This window comes from Tupaia chinensis, unplaced genomic scaffold (genome assembly GCF_000334495.1).
Source record: "Tupaia chinensis unplaced genomic scaffold, TupChi_1.0 Scaffold000089_1, whole genome shotgun sequence".
Lineage (NCBI taxonomy): Eukaryota > Metazoa > Chordata > Mammalia > Scandentia > Tupaiidae > Tupaia > Tupaia belangeri.
Genome location: NW_006159551.1, coordinates 1,161,461 through 1,187,784, shown reverse-complemented (window position 1 = coordinate 1,187,784; position 26,324 = coordinate 1,161,461). Strand labels below are relative to the sequence as shown.

The 26,324-nt window shown below is 41.3% G+C and overlaps 1 pseudogene; it reads left to right on the top strand.

Moving 5' to 3' along the window:
• Nucleotides 1–23,723, top strand: part of LOC102476957 (receptor-binding cancer antigen expressed on SiSo cells-like) — a 47,047-nt pseudogene extending 23,324 nt beyond the window's left edge.
• The last annotated feature ends 2,601 nt before the right edge of the window (nt 23,724–26,324 follow it).

The window sequence follows — 26,324 nt, the reverse complement described above, 5'->3', positions numbered from 1 at the left end:
TAAATAAATAAATAAATAAATAAATAAATAAATAAATAGTCTAGAGAAATTCTTTTAATTGCTACAGGGGACTTGTACACACCAGAGAGAGAGAAAGCACTTCCCAGGGGAGTACGATCACACCACAATCCCTTTCCCTCTGTTCCTCCATCTTGTCAGGATTTGGGGCACACACACACACCCAAAGTGTTTTACAAGTCACAGGAGCCAGGACTCAAACCAACGTCAGCCACATGGGATCCAGCTCCCTTAACTACTGTACAACAAGGCCAGCCCTGGAGACCTTTTTGATGGTCACGCTGGGATGACGCCACTGGCAACTATTTGGGGTTGAAGGGAGGCTGCTAATCTTCCCATGATGCCCAGGACAGAGTTTTCTCATTCAGATTATCAGTAGTGCTGACACTGAAAAATGGAACTGAGAATTAACAAAGAAACAAACAGAAAAACAGATAAGATAGTCATTTGTTTAAAAGAGGAGGGAAGGAAGGAAGGAAGGAAAGAAGGAAGGAAGGAAGGAAGGCAGGCAGGCAGGCAAGAAGGCAGGCAGGCTGGCCGGCTGGCCGGCCAGCCGTCCTGTACTAGAATTTTACCTGGGCTGTGGTGAGCAATGAAGAGGAGTATCTGCTATGGGTGTGAGAGGAGATTTTGGAGATCTTTCCTCTTGTTCTCGGTAAAGGAGGCTGCCTAGCTTAGCACATACTGCTGTGTGCCAGGCATCAAGCAGTGTACCAACCATTAATCCTGCCAAAGATCCCCTGAATCTAGCTTTAGCCACATTTCCAAGTAAGTGGTGGTTACTAAAGACAAAAATAAATTAATTAATTAAAAATTCCTTTTGTGGGCCAGTGGTAGTATGGTGGTTCAGGCAATTGGGTCCCACATGACTGATTATGTGGTAGGAGCCTCAGTCCTGGTACTTTGAAAAACACACCATGTGCATGTGCTTGTGGGCCTGAAATTCCAAGAGGAGAATGGAGACAGGATTGTGGCATGGCCATCCTCTCTGGAGGGTCCTTTATTACCATCTCATTCTCTGCTGAGTGCACAGACCTCATAATAAAACATAAAAAAAAAAAGAAATCCTTGGGACCAGCAGTTGGCGTAATGGCTATGTCGTTGGACTCCCATGTAGTCAACCACGGTTCGAGTCCCGGACCCAGTGGCTTAAACTCACACCAGGTGTGTGTGCATGCATGCCCAAGATCCCGAGAGGAGAATGGAGGAGAAGGGACTGTGGCGTGGCCATTCACCCGGTGGGTGATTTCTCACTTTCTGTCTCTCGGTTTTTCTCTTTCTGGTGAGCGCACGTGCCCTGTAGCAAAAAGTTCTCAAAAAAAAAAAAAATCCCTTTGCTACAATTTAAAATAAGTGTTGTTCATTTCTGTTTTTCTTTTTTTTTTTTTTAAAGGCCTTTTCCATAGGGTGTATATGCTCCCCAGAAAGAGACAGAGTGATTCAGGGACAGGGGAAGAGAGAAATCACTCCTCAGGAAGGATGTCCACGCCGTAATCCCTTCTCCTCCTGGGATTTTGGGCACACACACACATACCTAGCGTTATTTTCATGCTGGGAGGCTTAGGACTCGAACCATGGTCAGCCATGTGGGAGTCCAGCATCTTAACCACCACATGAACTGCTAACACTGGATTGTTCATTTCTAGACACTATTGTGTTGAGATAAAAGCACAGTTAAGAACTCTATAATTTACTGTTTCTAGGACACCTTCCAGAACCAATGCATGGACCATGTCACGGTTTGTGTGCTTTCAGGACCTAGATTATAATCCCTACCACACTAGAAGAGACAGCCTGGAAAACTAGTTGGCCCCATGAAATTTGGAGTAAAAATGTGTGGTCCTACCACAGGTCTGCCGCTCACTGGCTGTGCAACCTCCAGCATGATATTCAACCTTTCTGCGCCTTCAGTCTTCTAATGTGCAAAACAGTCCCTGCCTCATGGAATTGTAAGAATTAAGTATCATGTGCCAAGTCCTTGGATTATGACTGGAACTGTTGGCTATCTTTATTCTTACATTCATCGTTATCATCTCTTTATATAGGAAGGATTGTATAAAATGTATGAGACATTGTGTAACAGAACAAAAAATTTTTTATTAGCTATTTGCCTTCTGAAGGGCAAGGTATTCACTTTTAAATACATGTGAGTGGTTCTAACCTAAATTTGCATCTAACATATGTTTGCTCATTATCCTCTTTTATGTTTTGTAGAAAGCTAGCTCATATGTCAATATTATTTTAGAATTGCAGCTCCTTCTGTTCACTCTAAATTGGGGGAAGGAGGGGGGGAGGGAAATTAAAAGTCTCCATTAAAATGCCAAAGTGGCAAAACAACATAACGGTATTTATTCAGAGAAAACGGTTTGAAGAAATAAAAGTGGTTCCCAATCTTGAATGAACTGATTCAGTATTTCACTCCTCAAATCCCTGCAACAGTGCCTTGCTGCCTACAGCAGGAAACCCCAACACTTCACTCAAGCATTCCACCACCTGGCCCGCCTGCAGTATAACCACATCGCCCACTAGCCCCCCCTCCAAACAGAGTCTCTCGTCAAACTCTAAACCTATCACTGACCCTTCCTCAACTGCTACGCTTCACATCAATGCCCAAAGCACCCATCCCCTACCTTGTTCAAGTTAAGCAACCTTCCTGTCAATTGCCACCCAGTAAAGATTTCTGGGATTCCTCCACCTTCTCCTTTCCAAAACCACCGCCATCTTTTTTTCTCCCTTTGGATTAACACCATCTTTGATTCAGAACTAGAAGGTGTTTCTAAACCAGTAATCCTAGCAACCCTGTGCAGGGAGTTGGAAAGAGACATTTCCATCTGAGCTGGGGAAAGGATTCCAGTAATTCCCACACTGTTAGAATGTACAGAACATGGAAGAGCAAGAAATCGATTCTGCATTTGCAATCTGGGACTTGTGAGCCAAAGCAATTCCCTGTGGTTTAATCAATGGCTAAATTACACTGTTCATTTCAGAAACTAAGCACACAAGTCCTAAACTCTCGAAACCAGAACTAGCCCAAGTAAGATTTTGCTGTCTGCTTTAGAGTTGTGGAATCGAAGATACAGCAGGCTTAAACACTCATCAAGTTCTTTCAATTATTTTCATTAGTTGTCATTATTTGCAGACTTGGGATCTTCACACCCCAAGCAAAGAAGAAATGTGAGTACCTGGACTACATTCTTATTTCTATTTTTTGCTGGATCTTCATGGATCCTCATCATGACCCATTCATTCTGCCTTACATTCCTCCCATTATTTAGCTTAAATATGAGTTGCTCTGAAAGATCATTGGTAATTCCCATAAAATATAGTCCTGTTACTTTTCTTTTCTTTAAAAGGAGCATGATAATTGCAAACTGCAACAAACGGAGCTGAAAATAACTCCCCAGGCAGTTGTGCATTAGGAATTAGATTAAAATGAGCCCAATTTATTTTTAAATGACCTGGTAATTTGTAGGAAAGATTTAAGCTACTTAAATGTTCATCAGTGGAAAACTGGGAGGCTCATGAAAATCAACTGTCAGGTCACCATAGTGGGAGAATGGACACTTCTCCTAGAAGCCAGAGAAGCACTGTTGATGGCATGTTTGAAGATTTATGTTCCAACTGCAACAGGAGAGAAGAAAGACTTCATTCAACGTGAGTGTAATCTGCTTTGAGAGTGTAAAATCAAGCAAGTTTAATGTCAGCTCACAATCCTATGGGACAGAATCTGTACTTAGAGTGAATTTTTTGATTAGGATTTGAAATCAAAGCACTAGAAATTTTTTAGAATCACTTGGATCATATTGGCAGCAAGAAGGATTCAGTTTTTAGTTCAGGGAGTGAATTACGTGATAGCAAACTTTTTTTTTTTTTTGAGATGTTTTTGCTACAGGGTGCATGCACTCGCCAGAAAGACAAGAGAGAGAAAGAGACACAGAAAGTGAGAAATCAACCCCCCACCCCAGGGGGATGGCCACACGTCAATCCCTTCTCTTCCATTCTCCTCTCAGAATCTTGGGCACTCACGCACATGCACCTGGTGTGAGTTTAAGCCACTGGGTCCAGGACTCAAAACTATGGTCCACTACATGGGAGTCCAGCAACATAGCCATTACGCCAACTGCTGGTCCCAACAGCAAACTTCTTCCCCTCCCCAGTCATTGTAACGTGGAGGCTGTGTTGAGGCAATGAGACGGAGGCCTCAAAATCTCTGCAGAGTCACGTTCATTCCCACCGGCTTGCTCTACTGATTGCATGGATAGGTTAAGGCTCAACTCCCATGAGGCCTCCTCTGTAAAAAAATATTTCTGCTATCCCCTGTTTTTCAGTGTTTAAGCAACAAGCTATAATGACACTGCAGCTTTGGCATTTAATGCACTTGACTGAATTTGATGAATTCTAGTACAAAGGATACTAAGAATTATTCATCCAAGTTAACTTGCTCCCCCTTGGGAGGAGACCATTGGACAAAACTTCTAATCATGATGTATGTATTTTAGTATAATATAAAACTCCTTCAAATGAACCATCTACAAGCACCATTCTTCATCTTCAATATAGTACTACGGCGTAAGTTTTGAACCTTGGCATTTCTGACTAGTAATTTTCCTCCTATTTTGTTTAACATAAACCATTTCTCTGTGGACCAAATCACTATTATAGAACAAAAGAAAAATACATGTACATATAATCCATACTATATACATATATGATATACATATGTATACATATAGCCATATAAACATATGCATGTGTTATGCAGTTGAAATAAAAATAAAATAGATATATCACTGAGTCTTTTTTTTTTTTTTTAGAGATTTTTGCTATATGGTACATGTGTTCTTAAGAAAGAAAGAAAGCGAGAAAACACCCCCCAAGGGGAATGGCCACACCACAGTCCCTTCTCCTCCATTCTTCTCTTGGTATTTTGGGCATGCACACACATACACCTGGCATCACCAAAGTCTTTGAATCATCCATTTTAGGAGAGGAAAATGTGACTATAAGTAATTATTTAATTAATTGTTTTAGTTTACTATAGGGCATGTTGCTCAACAGACAAAGACAGAGAGAGAAAAAGTGAGAAATCACGCCCTGAGGGGACTGGTCATGCCACAATCTCTTCTCCGTTCAAGTTTTGAGCATGCATGAACATGTACCCAGAGTGATTTGCAAGCCTCTGGGATTGGGACTTCTAATCCATGAAGTTAACCATGTGGAATCTAGGTGCCTTAACCTTCATGCCTTTTGTGGTGGGTTGGCGGGGAGGGGAGGTTTATGCTATAGGGTGCATGCACTCACCAGAAAGACAGAGAGAGAGAGAGACAGAAAGCGAGAAATCACCCTCTCCAGGGGAGATGGCCACGCTATAATCCCTTCTCTTCCATTTTCCTCTTGGGATCTTGGGCACGCATGCACATGTGACCAACGTGAGTTTAAGCCACCAGGTCCATGACTCGAACCATGGTCGACTACATGGGAGTCCAGCAACATAGCCATTATGCCAACTGCTGGCCCCTCATGCCATTTTTTTAAGTTGTCATAATTACCAGAGAAAGGGAGAGGGAGAAAGCACCCCCAGCGGGGCATAGTCATGCTGCAGTCCTTTCTCCTCCATCTCTTCATTCCGTGGAGAATAGAGGCTAGAATTCAAACAGAGTCAACCAGGCGAGGTCTAATTCCCTTAACCACTAGGCTACAGGGCTCGCCCCTAAGTTATTTTAAAAGGAAGAAAAAACATCTCCATGGTTTAAACCTACCCTGAAACGAAAAGTATAAAATGTGTCAATACACAGCATCTCAAGCATTGACTGTGCCAAAAATAAGCCAGGTTCAAGGCAGGCAAGGAAAAGTTTGAAAAGATGGGCAAAGCACTGTGAGAGGGACTCGTTTGTCTCGGGTGTTCTCCAGAAGCACTTTCTCACCTCTGCCCTGTTCTCTGTCCCGGGAAGATGACGTGTTTGCAATGCATCAGGTGATACCCTCTGGCTTCTCACTGGGTCTGGGCAGGGCAGTCCCAGCAGGAGACGAGAGGGGGTGGGGGAATGGATCACTGGGCTCATTCCCTATGTGGTCACCCTGGGTCCGTGTGCCCTTCCTGTTCGACACTGTTCCTTTCGAGGGTGCCTCCTTACACGGCTCTCTCTTTATGGTTCTGGAAATCTCTGCCCTCCCTCCTTCCATCCCACAAAGGTCTGTGGTAACTGCACAGTCTTGTCTCCTGTTCCTTCAGTACCCTCTGAAAGGGTCCCCTTTCTCAAACCCTCTAGTTCATTTCTCTGTAAGTAAAGTCCCCTCATCCGAGTGTGCCATCTGTTTCTTGTTACAAATGATGGATGCAAAGAGGCATTTCTGCCTTTCTAGTCTGGCCTAGGTAAAGGAAAGTGTTCATCTATCTCTTGAGCCTCTATTAAGTGGAAGCAAAAATATACATGCCGAGGCCAGCTGGTGGTGGGGTGGTGAAGGCACTGGACTGTCACATGGCCAGCTGCAGTTTGAGTCCAGGACCTGGAGGCTTGTTTTCTCAGTTTCCCTCTCACTCTCTGTCTCTCTCCGGTCAACTGAAAACATAAGAAGACATTGGAACTAGCAGATGGTGTAGCAGTTGTGTTGCTGGACTCCCACATGGCTAACCGTGGCTTCAGTCCCAGACCTGGTGGCTTAAAAATCATGCTGGGTGCTTGTGCATGTGTGCGTACCCAAGATCCTGAAAGGATAGTGGAGAAGAAGGGATGGCAGTGTGACCATCCCCTCTGGGGGGTGATTTCTCACTTTCCCTCTCACTGTGTCAGTTTCTCTTTCTGGTGAGTGTACACATCCTAAGGCAAAAAATTCTAAAATAATAATCATAATAATAAAATAAAATAAGTAATCCTTTAAAATACATGCACACACATACCACAAGGAAGAATGGGTGGCTTTGAGTTGTTATGATCTAGAAAGGTTTCCTGAAGCTCACCTGGCATGTGAAATGGGGCCTCAAGCACTCTCAGGTAAGACCGGTGGAGATGGGGTAATGAGTACAAGAGCAAGGGCAGGTGTGACTCACACCTGAAAAGCAACCCAGGGCCAGCAGTTTTCAGGGGCAGCTTGCTGAGCAGCGTGCCCACACGATGACAGCTACCTGTCTAGTGTGCCCACAGGATGACAGCTCTCTGTCCATCATGCCCACAGGATGACAGCTCTCTGTCCATCATGCCCACAGGATGACAGCTACCTGTTCCATGTGCCCCGAGGATGACAGCTAGCTGTCCAGCATGCCCACAGGATGACAGTTAGCTGTCCAGCATGCCCACAGGATGACAGTTAGCTGTCCAGCATGCCCACAGGATGACAGTTAGCTGTCCAGCATGCCCACAGGATGACAGTTAGCTGTCCAGCATGCCCACAGGATGACAGTTAGCTGTCCAGCATGCCCACAAGATGACAGTTAGCTGTCCAGCATGCCCACAGGATGACAGCTTGCTGTCCAGCATGCCCATAGGATGAGAGCTACCTGTCCAGCACACCCACAGGATGACATGTGGATGTCCAGCGTGCCCACAGGATGACATGTGGATGTCCAGCGTGCCCACAGGATGACATGTGGATGTCCAGCGTGCCCACAGGATGACATGTGGATGTCCAGCGTGCCCACAGGATGACATGTGGATGTCCAGCGTGCCCACAGGATGACATGTGGATGTCCAGCGTGCCCACAGGATGACATGTGGATGTCCAGCATGCCCACAAGATGACAGTTAGCTGTCCAGCATGCCCACAGGATGACAGCTTGCTGTCCAGCATGCCCATAGGATGAGAGCTACCTGTCCAGCATGCCCACAGGATGACATGTGGATGTCCAGCGTGCCCACAGAATGACAGCTAGCTGTCCAGCATGCCCACAGGATGACAGCTTGCTGTCCAGCATGCCCACAGGATGACAGCTTGTTGTCCAGCATGCCCACAGGATGACAGCTTGCTGTCCAGCATGCCAGTAGATTTCCAGCTTCTCTGAGTACCTTTGCCCTGACAGCCAGCATCACAGCAGGCCTCATAGGAGCTACCATATGCAATCAACCTCTTGTTCATCAATGGATGGGTGGATAATGAAAATGTAGAGTACATAGGCAATAGAATATGATTCAGCCCTAAAAAGAAGAAAATTCTGCTATTTTCAACAACACAGATGAACTTGAAGAACATTATGTGAAATGAAATAAGGCATCTTCCTATCATAGGAAGACAAATGCCACATGATCTCGCTTATATGTGGAATCTGAAAAACTTAAACATAGAGAAACATAGGGCAGAATACTGGCTCTGGGGCTCTGGAGTCAAATAGGTTAGGGAGATTCTTGTCAAAGAATACAAAATTTCAGTTAAGAATAATGTTCAAGATATTTATTGTACAACTTAGGCACAAGAGACTCTGTGTCCCGAACCCAAAACTTCCCATGTGGGTGCAGCATCAGTGTTTGCATGACTCTTGTGCCACCAGCTGGCCCACTTCTCTCATTTTTATGGTAGGGTTTTAATCAAAGAAAAACAACATTGGACAGACACACGCAACATGCTGGAATTCACTCACCCTGCTTACACTGTGAGAGCACAACCAGGCTCTTCTGCTGCATGAATTAGGGCTGCTGAGTTACAAATCATTGAAAGGAACCCAAGTTATCAAAACAAAACCAAAGGTTTATAGTAAGGCTTACAGACTCCTTAAGAAGCACAACTTGGAAAAACATTCAAATACTCTTTCTAGTTCTGATCTTATTCCTTATGCGCATTCACTTCCTTGTGATTGTTCTGTCTCTCTAAAGACGAACTTTTTGTGTTTCTCCCTGGTGTACATTTGATCGGTTCCATCACTCAGAGGATAATAACGTCTCCCTTTGTTTCAAATCCAACTTCCCAGGGAAGGACGCTGATTGGCTCAGTGTGGGTCTAGGGCCTAAGCAGTTGCATTTCCTGCATCCAATAATGTGGAATCATGCACCAAAGGGCTGCTGGACAACTCCTGGTGTGGGTTAAAGGGTCTCATTAAAGAGAGTGCAAGGTGTCATATACTGGGCAGACCTCCAAACTTGTCCGACATAGGTGTCCTACTGCTCAAGTATTTCTGTTGTTTTTGTCATAGTCACATTACTGTAATTTAAAAAAAAAAAAATCAAAAGCAGCATATAGCAATTTAATAGCAAATCAAATAGTTGTCATTGATTTGAATGAGTAATTTCCCTCAAGAAAATTTACTCTAAGGAAATAATTCATTGGAGGAAATATAGCTATGCAGCTGTTTCTCAAATTTATTTTATTGATAAAAAAAAACACTTGGTAAATATTCAACCTAAAAGATCACTGAGTAAATTATAGAATCTTAATTTTCAATGGACTAGTATGCAGCTATCAAAAATGACCATAATAGAGACAAGAAAGATGCTTTTGATAAAATACAGAATGTCATGTCCGGCTTTTGCTTTCAAATAACAATAAACAAACATATAAGCTACTTCAAATACATTAGAAAACAAAGTGCCTTGTAAACTTTAAAAGTACATTTTAAAATATGACTTTATATAAATCTAACTGTAACATAAAAAAAATAGGAAGTTTTGTTTAAAAAATAGAATTAAGGATTAATTTTTTTATTTTTGCTTCATATTTTGATTTTTTAATAGCAGTAAAAATAATAGCCAAGCACTCTGTTATAGAGCTTGGCCTCTATACCAGGTACTGTACTGTGTGCTTTGCATAAATTAGTTTAATCCTCAGTGCAATTCTGAAAGATAGATATTATACTTGCCACTTACCGATGAGGATTTTTACATTTTAAAGCAGAATTATTTTATTTCATTTTACTTATTATTATTATTTTTAATATAAAAAAAGAAACAGAAAGAAAGAGACAGAAAGTGAGAAAACAAGCCACCAAGTCCAGGACTTGAATCATTTCTGACCATGTGGGAGTCCAGCACCTTAAACACCACACCACCTGCCAGCCTGATTTCTCAGCTTTGACAAGTCAAGGAAATCACCTGAAACAGTGAAACTTCAAAGCCACACAGCCATGGTCTGATCTTAAGTTTGGACAATTCCATGGCTGGTCACTTCTTTTTCTTTTCTTTTTTTCTTTATATAGAGATTTTTACTAGAGAGCACATGCATTCGCCAGAGAGATAGGAAGTGAGAAATCACCCTCCCAGGGGGGATGATCACACCACAATCCCTCGACCTCCATTCTCCTCTCAGGATTTAGGGCACACACGCACACACGCCTAGCATGAGTTTTAAGTCACCGGGTCTGGGTCTTAAAATGCAGTTGACTATGTGGGAGTCCAGCCACATAACCCTTCCATCATCTGCTGGTCCCAGACACTGCTTTTTCATGCTCTATGTGTGTGTATGTAGAGGTGGATATGTATATATCTGGAAAAAAAAAAGGAGTAAAACTTTCACAGCCAAATGAGAACAAAACAATAGATTTCTTTTACATTGACAGCCAAGTGAAATCTGAGTAAAAATAGAATAAAAGGATGCTATTTCAGCATTCTCTAAAGAAGGGTCGAAGGGTCAAGCACCTAAATTAGCTTAGTTAACGTTCATAAATTCCCAAAACACTCCATGTTTATATTCCGTAACTCCCATTTTCTCAATAGTTCTTAAGAAACAAATCTCTTTTCACAAACTGATCTCCACCAGCTAATTAAGTTGATATGAGGAGAACTCTTAGTATAATTTATATTTGCTGAGATATTAATGTATCCTTTCCTATCATGATTTTCCCCCCCCAGGCAAAATGAAACAAGTACAACACATTTTAAAGTCATTTCACAGATCACATCTCTCAGAGATATGATATAATTAACTTATGACAGTACGGGTTTAATTAAATTAGGGAGGAACAATTAATTAAATGACAAAAAGGATGAAAACATCAAAAATTAACATACCATTGACATTAATACATCAAAATGAGAATGCCATTATGGATACAAATATTTAAATTGATAGGATTATCCTAAAGAATCAAAATTTGCTGTTGCAAGCATTCAAGTTATGGCAGATTTAGAAAATCATTTTAAGTTAGAGGAATGGAAGAACTATATTGCCTGCAAAACATTTTGCATGATAAGTTTAAAAAGAGACTATCTGTAATCTTAACCATGAAAAATTCTCCTGGTGTGTTTTTCTAAAAATTTTTGTCTTTTAATGTTTTGAGGATCATGTTTTGAATAATACTGGGTCATCAGAAAAGTCATGATGCATTTCTGCATAGAAAAACTTAGAAAAAATAAATCATGACTTTTCTGATGACCCAATAGATTTGACGTTCTGAGCCATAGTCTTAACACAATCAAACCACAACTTCTTGGGGCCAGCAGTTAGCGTAATGGCTATGTCGCTGGACTCCCATGTAGTCGACCATGGTTCGTGTCCCGGACCCAGTGGCTTAAAACTCACGCCGGACGCATGTGCGTGCGTGCCCAAGATCCTGAGAGGAGAATGAAGGAGAAGGGATTGCGGCATGGCCACCCCCCCTGGGGGGTGATTTCTTGCTTTCTGTCTCTCTGTTTCTCCTCTCTTTCTGTCTTGCGAGTGCACATGCCTTATAGCAAAAACCTCTCAAAAAAAAAAAGAAAAAAAAAAAAAAAAAAGAAAATCACAACTTCTCACCCTGTATAAATAAGTATGTAAGTGACAATGTCACCAACCATCACCAAAGTGATAGCAACTATTATTAAAGCAAGCTAGTGAGGTAAGTTATAGAGGCTTAGTAACACAGAGGCCTTCATTTTAATCATAAAGTAACTGAGATTCAAGAAGGAGTGGAATGAAGCAGGTAAATGGACAACCTTTAGCATCTTCTTTGGCTAAGTGATCAAAGACCTGGCATTACTCCCTGCTAATGAAGGGCCCTGACATAACTAGTGCTGACACAGAGGCTTTCACCTGAGGTTTCCTGTTGGCCTCAACTAATAACTTTAGAATATTTCTGAACATGTTTTCTTTCAAGTTATTATTGGATAGCACATGGAGGGAAAATCAGCCACATATTCCTCTAAAACAGAAACAGAGGGAACCAGTCAATGGCATAATGGCTACATTGTTGGACTCCCACATGGCTGACCGTTGGTTCATGTCCTTCACTGGGTAGCTTGACACGCACACCAGGCACTTGTGTGTGCATGCCCAAAATCCCAAGAGGAGAATTGGATTACAGTGTGGCCATCTTCCCTGGAGGTGATTTCTCACTTTTTGTCTCTTTAGTTCTCTGGTGAGAGTATGTGCCCTATAGCAAAAATTTCTCAAAAAAAAATTAAAAAGGAAAAAAAAAAAGAAAAGAAAAAAAACAGAGGATTTCAGAAGGATTAGTAGGAAATCAAGAGAGGGAGAAAAAGATGCTATTATAGAGCAAGAGTATTAGACTGCCTGCTGCTTAGTGATTAAAGGAACCAAATCCCACATGGCTGACTGCAGTTTGAGTCCCAGCCCCAGTGGTCTGACAAACACACTGAGCATATGTGTGCAAGTGCCCCAAATTCCAACAAGATAGAAAAACAGAGGAGCAAAGATTGTGCTGTGACCATGTCCCATTGTGAGGATGTTTTCTTCTATCTCAGTCTCTCTGGCAATCACGTGTGCCCTTTGGTGACTAAAACTATGCAGAGCAAAAGTATCAAGTAACAATAACGTAGTAAAATGATAATAGTGGTAGGCTAGCAGTATTATAAGTAGTAGAAAACCTTAGAAACTTAGCTTCAATGTATTTTTTTTTCAATGAATTATTGGGTCACCAGAATTATACATAAACTTTAAAAAAATAGTCTTAATCCAAGATAAGCACCATCCTAGCCCCTTAAAAAGTGATTCAGGTTATAAATTAAAAGATGGCAAAAGTCTAGTAGGCAAATGTCAATGAAAAGAAAACAAATCTTTGGGTGGAATATAATCCAAAAGTATTAAACATAACACATATGGATAATTGATAAAAAGAAGATAATCCATAATACAATTATAGCAATGATAAATGTCTATGAAACATAAAAATGTAGCAGAAACATTTTTAAAAAACAGAATTGGTGTGACAGAAGAAGCAACACACCTTTGAAATAGGAGAGCTTAATAAGATCTATCAGTCAATGACATATGAAGTAGTCAAAAAAATACAAGAAATATAGAACACTTTAATAGAATAATGAATGAAGTATATATATTTGATAAATCTCTAATGTTGAATTCTGAAATTAGAAAATATGCCTTCTGAGATACAGATACAATAAACATTAAAACTCGTCAAACCTTGAGCCACAGAGGGTCTCATTAAATTTTGAAGAGTATAAATAGAATAAACAATAACCCTTCATCACAGTAGAGTGCATTTAAAATAAGTAAGATCAGAAAAGTCCCTTTCACTTCAAAATTAAATAAATTGCTTTTATATAACTTCTCATAAAAGGAAATACAAACTAAATTTACATAATTTCTTTACAAAGTAATAGAATATAACTAAAGAAGTTCAAAGACAATCCAGTCTAAAATATATTTATCATTAAGAAACAGAGAATAAAAAATATGTTAGACAATCTTCCCCCATAATTTTAAATATATGAAGAAAAACTGAAGAAAACAAACATAAAAAACAAAATTAGATAAATAAAACATAGTAAAACAAAGAAATGCTTCCTGCAAAATTCCACAGGTCCTTCTTCCCAAATAAAGTAAAATAAAGTGGTAGTTAACCCAAAAGAAAATAAAATAGGAATTCCATAAACACATAAAGTAAGTTAGAGTACTGGGTATATTACCTCCTAACTAGAGAGAATTTTAAAAATCATAAAAGATTTCATCCAAGGAAGTTGGAAAACTCAGATGAAATGGAACATTTTCTTTAAAAATGAGTCACCAAAACCAAAAGGAATGTAAAAATTTGAGCAGGCCAATACCCCCCAATACACACGTGCATACACACACACACACACACACACACACACATACATATGCACACACTTCTTTTTACTTTTTAGTAGAGGTTTTTGGTTTAGGGTGCATATGCTTGGGGCAGGGTGAAGGGTGAAAAGCAGAGACAGTGAGATGGAAAGTGAGAAATCTGGCCACGCTGTCATCCTTTCTCCTCCATTCTCATCCTGGGATCTTGGGCTCCCATACATGCACCCAGCGTGAGTTTCAAGCCATCGAGTCCAGGATTTAAACCATGGTTGGGTATGTGGGAGTCCAATGACTTAACCGCTATGTTATCTGTTGGCCCCTACACTTCCTTAAGAAGAGATTTTTGCTATACACTTTTTTAAGAAAGAGATTTTTGCTATAGGACATGTACGCTCCCTGGAGAGACAGGGCAACATGAAGAGAATGGGGGGGATGGCCACATTACGGGGGGGATGGCCACAGACAGGGCAACATGAAGAGAATGGGGGGATGGCCACATTACAGTCCTTTCTCCTCCATTCTCTTCTTGGAATTTTGGGCATACAAGCACACACACTCAGCATGAATTTTAAGCCACTGGGACTGGGACTTGAACCATGGTCAACCATGTGGGAGTCCAGCAATGTAACCACTAGGTCATCACTCGTCCCAAGGTGTCAGGTTTTTAAAAATAAATCAATAAAGGTATTAAATTGTTACTCCTGCTCCTTCTCCTCAAAAAGAAAATAGAAGTGAATTTTAGGGAGAATGTTAATAACTCTTACAAAAAGTATTGCCAAATTAAACTGTCCAAGAAGGCAGGGAAAAAAATAAAGAAAAACTTCAAACTCTTTTTGGTTGAACCTACATACGTAAAATAGAAGCTTTAGAGGAATCCCATATATTATTATCAATATAAAAATGTTACAGAAACTATTAGGAGAGAGTACTCATTAACACAATGAGAAAGTACTTAAAAATCAACCCAGTGAAAGAAAAATATAGTAATTTGGCAAAAGCGGATATATTCTTAACATGATAAAAAGTTATCTCAGCCCCAAGGCCTGGAGCATACTTAACAATAAAACACCACAGGAATTCCAATTCCAGACCAGAACATGGAATGGGTCTGGTTCCCAGACACAATCACCTTGATCTGCACTGTACTAGTCAATGAAACAGATAAAAGAAAGAAATTAAAATAACGAAAACGATTATTATTTTAGATAATATGACTGTGTACTTGAAAATGCCCAGACTGCTATAAGCCATAAAACAATTTGGTGAGCTAATAGAATGTAAAATTTAGAAACCAGCTGCCTTCATAGATTAAAAATAAAATGTGCTAGAACATATAATAGAAAAAACTACTTCCATGTATAGTAGCTTATCCCCCTTAAAAAATAACTAGAAATAAAGTCAACAGGAAATACATTAGACCTACGTAAAGAAAATTTTTAAATATTTTTAAAAGGCAGGAAGGCTGTGAGGAAACAAGCCCTTCAACATATTGCTAGAGGGAGTACAGGCGGTATAGGCAGAAGGAAAGTAATCTGACAACTCCAATTGAAACTGCAAATGTAGGGACCAGCAGATAGTATAATGGTTACATCGCTGCACTCCTAGGTTGTTGAACTTGGTTCAATTCCTGGACCTGGCAGCTTAAAACTCAAGCTGAGCAGGTGTGCATGTGTACCAGAGATCCTGAGAGGAGAATGGAGAATAAGGGATTGCAGTGTGGCCTTCCCCAGGGGGGTGGGTGGATTTCTCGCTTTCTATCTCTCTGTCTCTTTCTGTCTCTCTGGTGAGCATACACACCCTATAGCAAAAATCTCTCTCTAAAAAAGCAAGGAAGAAAGAAACAAAGAAAGAAAAGAAAGAACAAGCAAATAAATATACCATATGAGTCACCAGTCTCATTTCCAGAAATCTATACTAAAGATAGCCTTGACTATGTATGAAATTACCCAAGATAAAGTCTATTCATTGCAACGGCTAAAGATGAACAAATTTCTCCAACAATAAGAGAACAGTTCATTTAGGGTAAGGCATGTGAGGTGGTACAATGCAGCTGTGTGAAGCTTTCTACATATTAATAAGGAAGGTCTCTAAAGTACAGTTTAGATTAAAAAGCAATATGCAGAAAGGTCTTTAGAATACTCTACTTTTATGAAAAAATGAAACAAGAATATGAACTCTTTAAAACAGAAAAGGATTGGATTGTCGGAAAAGTCATGGCACGTTTTTGCATAGACAAACGTAGAAAAATATGTCATGACTTTCAAGACAACTCAATATGTTAAAAACTTCTTTTAAGAACACCTAAACATGAATGTCAGTGTTGGGTGTCTGAGGGAATCCAGCAGACGAGTCTATGCACTGTAATTCTGCAGATTCCTTTATGTTAAGTTCTTTTGTTTTTTGTCTAGAGAGTGTGCACTGTGCATGAGCTTGTCAGAGAGAGAACAGAGAGAACAGAGGGAGAGAAGAAAGCACCCTCCATTGGAAACGATTACACCACAATCTTTCTCCCCAACTTCTTCCTTTCAGGATCTGGGGTATGCACATACATGCACCCAGTGTGTTTCCCAAGCCCCTGGGTCCAGGACTCCAAGGAATGGTCAAGTGTGGCCTTGGAGCCAGACCCTACTACTTTTTTTTTTTGGAGAGGTTTCTGCTATGGGGCATGTGTGCTTGCCAGAAAGACAGAGAGAGACAGAAAGCGAGAAATCACCCACGGGGCGGGATGCTATACCACAATCCCTTCTCCTCCATTCTCCTCTCAGGATCTTGGGCACACATGCGCATGCAACCAGTGTGAGTTTAAGTCACTGAGTCCAGGACTCAAACCACGGTCGACTACATGGGAGTCCAGCAACGTAGCCACTACAACATCTGCTGGTCCCCTGCTAATTACTTTTTGTAAGCATAATAATATACCTGTCATACGATTAAATTGGAGGGACCAAGAGAAGGCATAATAGTTACATTGCTGGACTCATACACAGTCAACTGGAGTTCAAGTCCCAAATCTGGCAGCTTAAAACTCATACCAGGCAGAGCAGCCTTGCTGGATACCAGGCTACCTGTGGCTGTAGGCCCTAATGTCCGGGACCCATGGCTCACTCCTCCCCATTCACTTTTGGAATTCAGGTCTATGTCTTGGGACTTTAAGATGAACTTGTGCCCCTCCCCACCCCATCTGGAGACTGGCTCAAGCTAGCAGCCTTGCTCCTGAGGTGAATCTTAGCAGCTCAGTTGGAGGTGCACCTGTTCTTTGGAAACAGGGAGGACTTTGGGTCACTCAGGACCAGTGACAACAGTGTAGGGTACTGGTGAGCAACAGGGAGGCAGAGCAGAAGAGAGATAGCCAATCTTCTATCCCTGCATACCTCTGAATGCTCAGAGATAACTTGAATAATTTAGGAAGGAACGTATAGACCACCAGGTGACTAGGAACAATCGCAGAGGCACAAGAAATAGGAGCAACCAACAAGGGAAAAAATAAACTCCACATCACCCACAGACAACACAATGGAAGTTGTGGGCAGGTCAGATAAGCAATTCAGAATTTTCGTAGTGACCAAACTAATTGAGATGCAAGAGAAAAGAGACAAGGAGCTCCAGGAGTTGAGGAAGTCCTTTCCTAATTTGAAAGAAGAAATAGACACCTTAAAAAGGAGTCAAGCAGAATTGCTAGGGATGAAGAATGTGATGCAGAAAATTAAAACCATATTAGAAGTAGATTAGATCATGCAGAAAGTCAAATTTCAAATGTAGAAGACAAAACCCCTGACCTCAAAAAAAGTATCAAGAAGATTGAGAAAGCCACCAAGAAAAATGAGTATAATATATGAGAAATACTAGATACCATCTAGCACCCCAACATCCGGATAATTGGTATCCCAGAAGAGGAAGAAAATAATAAGGGCATTGATCATTTATTTCATGGAATCCTGAAAGAAAACTTCCAAACCCTCTATCTGTTGCTTACAAGAAACACACCTCATGGATAAAGACATACACAGACTAAAAGTAAAGGGCTAGAAAAAGATATTCCATGCAAATAGAAATCAAAAAAAGGCTGGAGTTGTGATACTGATTTCAAACAGAATAGGCTTCAAGACAAAGACTCTGAGACTAAGGGCACTATATAATATAAATGAATTAATTCTACAAGAAGACATAACACTTATAAATGTCTATGCACCCAACTCAGGAGCACTTAAATATGTGAAGGAAAGACTGCTGGAGCTAAAAGGAGAGAGAGGGCACAATGCTATAATTGTTAGGGATCTCAATACCTCATTATCTCCTTTAGACAGATGTTCTAGCCAAAAAAAAAATAGAGATACAGGACCTAAATGATACTAAAAATCAAATGCGCTTGATAGACATCTATAGACCTTTCCACCCTAAGACCACAAACTATACATTTTTCTTTCCCTGGCATGGAACCTTTTCAAAGATTGACCATATGATATGACATAAATCAAGCCTTTACAGATTCAAAGGCATAGAAATTAGATCCAGCATCTTCTCTAGCCTGAGAACAAATAGAGAGGCATGACATGAGTGGGACACAGAAATGGTTTATTGCCTATTGATGATAACACATATAGTATTCTCAACTGATCTGGTCTGAGAAGTATTTTATGTTCAGTAAATTCTTTATACAAGCCAAATGATATATAGTAATTAAATGTTTAAAAAATGAGAATAAATAATAATAATATGAAAAAATTCTGAAAAGCTATTTGATGATGATGATGGGGATAGTAATGTCTTTATCTTGACTGATACGCATGGTAATTGTGCTGGAATGAGAAATGTAATGCACTGTAAAGATATATGTGAGTTAATGTAATATAGAAAAGATTATGATCATAAATAAATTCAAATAAAGCAAAAAACTCATGCCGAGCACAGGTGCATGTGTGCCCCGAATCCCAAGAGCAGAATGAAGAAGAAGGGACTGCAGCATGGCCATCCCCTCAGGAGGTGATTTCTTGCTTTCTGTCTCTTAGTCTCTCCAGCAAACACATGTGTTCTATAGCAAAAATCTCTTTCTCATAAAAAAGATTAAATTGGAAAATAAAAGTGCTAGTGGCATTAGAAATCATACACCCATTATGATGATCAAGAGAAACTAAGTTATGCTTCAGTAACTAACCCTAGATTTCAGAGACTTCTCATAATAAAATCTGATTCCTCCCCTCCAATCCATGTCCATTGTGGGTGAATTGGCTGGAGGAGCTGCTCTTCATGGTTTTTTATCAGTCTCCATGCAGAGGACAGAGCACGCTACATGGTCTTTCGCTGGCCATTAAATCTTCCAGCCCAGAAGTCATGACCCTTGTCACTGCGACTTACAACTCATTGACTGGAACGAGTCATGTGACCATGCACTACAAGGCAAGTAGGACCAGCTGCACTATTAAGGACAGTGTGTGTGTGAGTGAGTGTGCGAGTGTGTGAGTGCGTATGTGTGTGTTAACCTTCCATCCAAAGGGCACATGCACTTTCCAGAGACAGAGCAAGAGAGAGCATGCCCCAGGAAGACTGGTCAACGGCGATCCCTTCTTCTCCATTTCTCCTTCCTTTTGGGATTTTGGGCACTAAAGCACAAGTATCCAGTTTTGTTTTTTGTTTGTTTGTTTGTTTGTTTTTGCTTTTGTTTTTGTTTTTTAAAGTTTCTGCCTTAGGATGCCTGTGTGTGCCAGAGGGGGAGAGAGGAAAAATGAAAAATCACCCCCCCCAAGGGGAATGGCCACACTGTAATCACTTACTCTCCATTTTCCTCTTAGGATTTTGGACACATATTATTCTCATCCCACCGGGTCTGGGGCTTGAACCACACTGTCAGCCATATGGGATCCACTGCATTAACCAACATGCCACCCAGCTGGCTCACATGTGTTTTGAATACCAAAAGGTCATTTAAAAAGTACACCCAGTTAGGCCCAGTAATTACAATTCTGGGAATAGCCAAGGAAATGTCAAAGGAGCTATCCCAAGTGATTATATATAAGTGGGCAGAAACGCTTCCTCCCTGGATCTGACACTGACTGAGACTCAGTGAGCTGCACCTTGTCATTTTCTGAGGCAGCGAGATGCAACCAACCATGCAAACCCCACCACCACCCCTCCAAAAACAAACAAATTAGAAATGGCTTAAACAAGAAAACAAGCTCACATACAATACACTGCTTTGTTTTTAATCACTGGGACATTAATTTGCTCTTTCATGGACTCTAATAGTGGAATTCAATTCAAAAGTCATCTGAAATAATGTAACCTAAGATGCTTGTATCAGTGGTTTTATTTTAGGTCCTGAAGTCGGTTCTATGACAGCATTTTTAACACAGGCTTATTTCAATTCCAGAAGCAACAAGTATCTTCATTTAACTAGATCTTCTTCACTAACAATAGAAAGCAGATAATTATGGAACCAGTGGATGGCGTAATGGCTACGTCGCTGGACTCCCATGTAGTCAACCATGGTATGAGTCCTGGACCTGGTGGCTTAAACTTATGCTGGGTGCATGTGCGTGCGTGCCCAAGATCCTGAGAGGAGAAGGGATTGTAACGTGGCCATCCTCTCTGGGGGTGACTTCTCACTTTCTGTCTGTCTCTCTCTTTCTGGTGAGTGCACATGCCCTATAGCAAAAATTTCTCCCCCTCCAAAAAAAAATAAAAAGTAGATAATTATAGCAGATAAAAAGGATATTTAAGACAAAAAAAAAGAGAGCCTCACTTCAATGTAATTATTTTTAAAAATGTGTATAATCAATACATATATGGGAACTTCGAAAGGATATAGAAAAAATTAAAGAACAAGGTGTAGATTTATTTCATGCAGCAAAATTTTGGAATTCATGCAGAGCTTTTTTTAAATAATACACATTTTCCATAGCTTTTTGAGATTCCTTCCTTGTACATAAGAGTGTGTTTAGACAAGGAAGGAACACTAAGCCTGCACAAAGACAAACCAAAAAAACCAGAAAGCTCTTCTTGGAAAAGAGACTGGAAGATTGTGAAAGAAACTGGTGATGACAATAATGATGACAACAGCTACCATGATCAGCCCTCAGTATGTATCAGCCCTTAGGTTGATTGTTCTACATTCATTTGCTTATTTAATTCTCAAAAAATGCTGAAGGATTTTTTTTTTTTTTCCATTTCACTAGGAATGACGTGAAAGGCCCAAAAAGTTAAACAATGAACCAAACAATCTCACAGCAGGGACAGGGTGAAAGTAAGAACTCAAATCCAGCTCTCACTCTGCTGGTTCCATTGTCCCTCACTCATCCCTGGAGCAAGGACTGAAGGGAGGATACAGTTGTTTCTCAGCTCGGATGTAATAGCGTAGAAAGCCACATTCCCTCCCTGTGTGGGCCTAACTCTGATCCCTGAATCTGCTCCCAACAACCAGACTATCAACTCTCTTTTTTTAATTATTATGTTTTAGAATTATTTCTCTCTCTCTCTCTCTCTCTCTCTCTCTCTCTCTCTCTCTCTCTTTCTCTTTTTCAATTTGACCAGAGGGGGACACAGAGAGAGAGAGAGACAGAGAAAGAGAGAAAGCAAGCCACCAGGTCTAGGACCTGAACCATGGTCGGCCATGTGGGAGCTCAGTGCCCTTACCAACCACGCCACCTGCTGGCAATTCTTTGAGGGTAGCATCTTGTTTTGCCTCCATCTCTGAACAGTACATCAACACAGTTGACTCATTTACATGTACTCATTGATTTATTCCACAAATATTTACTGCTTCCAATAAGCCAGACTCTCTACTAGACACTAATGTTAAAAAATAGAACAGAGCCAGCAGATTGCATAGTGGTTATGTCGCTGGACTCACACATGACCAACCATGGCTTGATTCCCAGACCCAGTGGCTTCAAAATCACACTGACCACGTGTGCAAGCATGCCCAAGCTCCCAGGAGGAGAACGAATGGAGGAGAAAAGATTGCGGCATGGCCATCCTCCTGAGGGAAGGGCGGTGATTTCTCACTTGGACCCTCACTGTCTCTGTCTCTTCCAGCAAGAGAGGACTCTCTCTACTAGAACTCATGAGAGTACAAAAATGATTGTAATTGTTGTGGCTAGATTATGAGTTCATGGATATTTATTGTATTATCGTATCACTTTATATATATTTAAAATTTTCCATAATAAAAAGTCATAAAAAATAAAAAGTATTTCACTCAAAGTAGTCTCATCAAGAGTACCAGTGAGCTGCTTGTTGCTAAGTATCATGAATACTGTTCTGTTCCCATTTTCCTGGACAACAATCTCCTTGAACAATCTAAAACATTTGGCAGAAAAGGCCTGGTCAGAGAGGTAGGGGAAACAGCAGGACATGGGTTAAGGAACTCGCAACCTCTCCCTTTTAACCCCTGGCTCTGTAGCTTCTCTTTCTCAGTCTCCTTTCTTTCTCAAGTCTTCTTTTCCTCTTTCCATTCTTTAAATATCACGGTTGGAGAATTCTGCATTCGGACTCTTCTTTCCTTGTCACCTTACTCTCCTCGAACTCTCTGCGAACTTGGAATACTATCTACCTGCTCTAACCTTTCCAATTAGACAGGAATGGAAATGCTACGGGGAATATGTTCATGAATATTCTATAAGCATCTCGAAACCAAAATACCAGATGTATTCTCTTTATCTTCTTCCTCATCCAGCTCCTTACCCATAATTGTCCCTCTGATTTATTTCTCAGAAAAGGGCAATACCATGTACCCAAAATCATCCACCAGTTCCAGTGCAAATAGCCTTCGAAGAATCCCCTTAATTTTTCCATGTCATTTTCTCTTTTAATAAACAATGTAGGGAGCTGGCAGGTGACATGATGGTTAAGAGTGCTAGACTCCTACATGGTCAACCATGGTTCAAGTCCCAGACTTGGGGGCTTGCTTTCTCACTTTCCTTCTCTCTCTCTGTCCTTCTCCAGTCAAATACATACATACATACATACACACAGTTAAATAAAATAATTCTTTTAAAAAATAAACAATGGAGGGACCAGCAGTTAGTGTAATGGCTATGTCGCTGGACTCCCATGTAGTCGACTGTGGTTTGCATCCCGGACCCGGTGGCTTAAAACTCATGACGGGTGCATGTGCATGTGCATGCATGCCCAAGATCCCAAGAGGAGAATGGAGGAGAAGGGATTGCGGCGTGGCCATTCCCCCTGGGGGGTGATGTCTCACTTTCTGTCTCTGTCTGTCTGGTGAGTGCACATGCCCTATAACAAAAACCTCTCCAAAAATAAAGAAATAAATAAATAAATAATAAAAAATAAACAATGTAAATTGATAGGATCCCAGACATCCATCCCACAGAGCAAAACAACACATAGAACTGAATATGATACTGTGGGTAACACTGCAAGTTTTTGGCAAACTCATTCCCTCAGATGTAACCCAGGTAGATGGTAGTTGAACCCTGAGGGACAGACAAGATCATCAAAAACCAGATGTTCTATTTTGTTCACATGTATTTCAGTAGACTTCATGTGATTTTGGAGAGATGGAAACATCTACTGTTGCTGATCATTGGTTTTACATAACTGAAACTTGAGTGTGTGAATGAGGTAGCTTTGACTAATACAGCTTGGAAGATCAAAGATTCCTGAAAAGGTCAGTAGCCTTTAAGAAAATACGCTGTTTAGACAAAAAAGCCTGTCCAAATCAGCTTCAAATGGAAGCAGATCTCAAGGGTATCAGTCCAGGTGTTCTCAAGCCAGATGGGCGATTACAGCAGGTGACCTCCAAAAAGCCCTCCCAATTATGAAGTGCAAGGATTTTACCATCTCGGAAGATGGAAGTGAACATTAAAATGGTTTCAATGTTTCAATGTCATCACTCTAAACTATCTTAACAAATGGAAATAGGCCGTCACCTACCATTCTTTCCAAGCCTCGAGGGCCATACACTGCCTTGAGAATTGAATGAGGCTAAAGGAATCAGAGAGTGCCCGATATTCAGAACTTCAGAACTCATGCACTTCATAGTCTATGCTCCTGTGCCCTGTGGGTCTTTCTTAAGCACTGGGGTATCTTTCCTTTCTTAGAGGTTTTTGCTATAGGGCGCGTGCGCTCACCAGAAAGACAGAGAGACAGAGAGATAGAAAGCGAGAAATCACCCCCCAGGGGAGATGGCCACACCGCAATCCCTTCTCCTCCATTCTCCTCTTAGGATCTTGAGGATGCACGCATGCATGCACACGCACCTGGAGTGAGTTTAAGCTGCTGGGTCCAGGACTCAAACCACGGTCAACTACCTGGGAGTCCAGAGACAGAGCCATTACGCCAACTGCTGGTCCTCCCCTTTTTTTTTTTTTAAGAGGCGTTTGCCTTAAGGCGTATGTACTAGCTGGAGAGAAAGAGAGAGAGACAGAGATAGTGAGAAGAAAAGGAAGAAATCACCTCCCAGAGGGGATGGCCATGCTGCAATTCTTTCTCTTCCATTCTCCTCCTGGGATGTTGGGCATGCATGCACATGCACCAGGCGTGATTTTGACACCACCAGGTCCAAGACTCAAACCACAGTCGGCCATGTGGGTGTCCAGCAACTTAACTGCTCTGCCATCTGCTGATCCCCAGTATCTGTCTATGAGGGCATTTTGGCTCTTCCTCCTTTGGCCTCCTGGAGGTCCACAATACTCATGAAATGCAGCAGGTTGGTCTCCCATTCCTTCAAACTCTACCCTCTCCCATGTAAAAAGTGGTCCATGGGGGACGAGCAGTTAGCATAATGGCTATGTCACTGGACTCCCATGTAGTCAACTATGGTTTGAGTCCTGGACCCAGTGGCTTAAACTCATGCTGGGCGCATGTGTGTGTGTGCCCAAGATCCCAAGAGAATGTGGAAGAGAAGGGATTGCGGCATGACCATCCCCCCCGGGGGGGTGATTTCTCGCTTTCTGTCTCTCTGGCTCTGTCTGTCTGGTGAGCGCATGCACCTTATAGCAAAAACCCCTCAAAAAAAAAAAAAAAAGTCCATGGTACACTAGCGACATGCCAAGCTAAACAAGATCATAGACTAAGGCAATCTCATCTAGGAAAAAAAATAAGGCTTTAAAAGGGTATATAATCTAATGCCTATGTTCATACTTGTGAAACCAAGAAAGTCCTGAACATGTCAAACATTGCCTTACATCATCTGGGATCTGTAATGATCTCTGGTTCAGAAGTTTGGAGATCTGATAACTACTCTGAAGTCATGAAGAACATAGACCTTCTTTGGAATCAAGTCGTAGACAAGACGCAGACATCTTCAGTCTCTCTCTCTGTCTCTCCCACTGCCATCCCACATAGCAGGACGTTCTGAGTCACCCTCCCAACCACACCCAAGGTCCAGGTTAGCCCCGCCCTCAGCTTCTCAAAATGCCCTGTCTTGGGTTTGATCTAATAAACAGGAAAAAAAAAAAAAGGAGTAAACCTATCATCAACCTCTGATTCCTCATAGTAATTAGAACCTCCCAGCAGATTATCTAACACAGGCCCTCAATAATGGTGAGATATGTAGATCTAGATATAGATACGGATACAGATATACAGATATAGGATATAGGATAGATTTTTGCCATAAAGGGCATGAGCTCGCTGGGGTAAGACAGAGAGAGATACAGAGAGAGAAGAAGTGAGAAAGCACCCTCCAGGGGATGGCCATGTTGCAATCCCTTCTCCCCCACTTACCTCCCAGGATTTGGGCCATGCATGAACAAGCCCAGCGTGTTCTGTAAGTCACCAGGTCCTGGACCCAAACCATGCAGTTGGCTGTGTGGGATCCAGTGCCTCAACCACGCCACCTACTGGCCCTGGCTAAACATTTTTTTAAAAATCAACCAAAATCACATGGCCCAAATGTCAACTGTGACTAATATTTTCAGATCATCAGTCCTAAAGGGCCTGGGAGACGGCATTCTCTACCTTCACTTCCACTAGAATGGGCTCTGCAAAGGTGTCTCCATGTGTTTTGTGTGATTTATCAGCTTCATTTCCTGTTGCCGCCCTTCTCTGCACACATGAACCATGCAAATGTCACCTGCTTTTCTGAGCGCCTTCACCTGCACCCCTTCTTCAATTTTCTGAACCCTTTTGCCACTTCCATTCCTTCTTCAAACCTACTTGCATACTCATTGCTCTCCCCTCCCCACCTATACTACTACCTTGCCTAGATCATTTTTATACCAGTTTTCAAAAAAAGATCTATTCAAATGTTAAACACATAGGGACACACATACTGACCAGGTGAGAAGAGCACCCTGTAGTTTTCTTTTTGGAGAGGTTTTTGCTATAGGGTGCATGCACTTGCCAGACAGAGAGAAACAGAGACAGAAAGTGAGAAATCACCCACCCAGGAGGGATGGCCACGCCACAATTCCTTCTCC